This window comes from Galeopterus variegatus, unplaced genomic scaffold (assembly GCF_000696425.1).
Source record: "Galeopterus variegatus unplaced genomic scaffold, G_variegatus-3.0.2 Scaffold7732, whole genome shotgun sequence".
Lineage (NCBI taxonomy): Eukaryota > Metazoa > Chordata > Mammalia > Dermoptera > Cynocephalidae > Galeopterus > Galeopterus variegatus.
This window is the reverse complement of record NW_007733843.1, coordinates 55,817-57,184: the sequence shown is the minus strand read 5'-3', so window position 1 is coordinate 57,184 and position 1,368 is coordinate 55,817. Positions and strand designations below refer to the sequence as shown.

At 40.9% G+C, this 1,368-nt stretch overlaps 1 pseudogene; it reads left to right on the top strand.

The window, feature by feature from the left end:
- The window catches only part of LOC103607815, a 1,899-nt pseudogene extending 1,587 nt beyond the window's left edge, over nt 1–312 (top strand).
- The last annotated feature ends 1,056 nt before the right edge of the window (nt 313–1,368 follow it).

The window sequence follows — 1,368 nt, the reverse complement described above, 5'->3', positions numbered from 1 at the left end:
GCGATCCGTTGCCGGACACGGAAAAAGACAAAAAAAAAAAATAAATAAATAAATAAATAAAACCCTGGATGCCACGGAAGCCACCATAGCCCTGGAGAAGAACCTCAATCAGGCCCTTTAGGATCTTCATGTTCTGGGTTCTGCCTGCAGAGACCCCATGTCTGTGACTTCCTGGAGAGCCACTTCCTAGTTGAGGAAGTGAAACTCATCAAGAAGACAGGTGACCACCTGACTAATGTCTATAGGCAGGTCGGCCCCAACGCCTGGCTGGGTGAGTATCTCTTTGAAAGGCTCTCCCTGAAGCACGACTAGGAGCCTTGTTGGGACAATGGAATAATTTAATCAGGCCCCTTGCCTTAGGTCTGGTTGGGGGTGGTGCTGGGCATTCTTTGTAAGCAAGTTGTGTGTGGGTGGAGTTAGTGCACATGTGCGCTGCGTGCCACCTGGCTGGTGTTGACTGCCTCAGGTGTCTGCCCTGCGCAGCCATGCTCTCCATCCTATGGCTCCAAGAACTGTTTTTGCTGATTATCTAGCTCAGAGACCTGTGTGTGAAAGGTTTGTGAACCAGTCTGTGAGCTCCAGACCCAGTCCTAGCTTGACAAGCCTCCAGAGCCCAACAGCCTTTGAGGGGTCTTTCTGCATCTTCTGGTATCAAGGCTCCTGCCTGGCCTCACCCTCCAGCCACTAGGCAGCTTTTTAACCACCCTGGAGCAGCCCTTTCCTAAGCCTTGGACCAAATGGAAATAAAGCTTTTTGCAGGAAAAAAAAAAAAGAAAGAAAGAAAGAAATTAAAATCAAGCCTAAAAGCTGAAGATTATGAAGGGAAGCATTTAGAACATTCAACAATAATGTCTTCTTAGTAAATTCAAAGTACCAATATTAATATACTAATTACATATGTGTGTATATGTATTAACATGAACTCTATGTATTCACTATACATACATACCTATAGCAGCAAACTCTGAATATTTTAGAGACTTTGCTGTAAAATTACGTATTCACTATACATACATACCTATAGCAGCAAACTCTGAATATTTTAGAGACTTTGCTGTAGAATTACATGATTTTGATAACTATCTTCTGAGCCCTAACAATATATTAAACAACCACAGAATATACAAAATAGAAACAATTAATATCCTAATAATCCATAAAATGCATAGTAGGAATATGAGTTACAACTGGTATAATTTAGTAAATTTAGGATAGTAGGACATTTTTAGCACACAAGTTTATTAGTTTTTAAATAACAATAGAGGAAATTTCCTTGATAGTAGGCTTGATAGATAGGCTTACCCCGGGTTCAGTTAATGATTTCTGCACTGATTCTTCCAAAAACATCTGTTAAATACATGGTAAGAT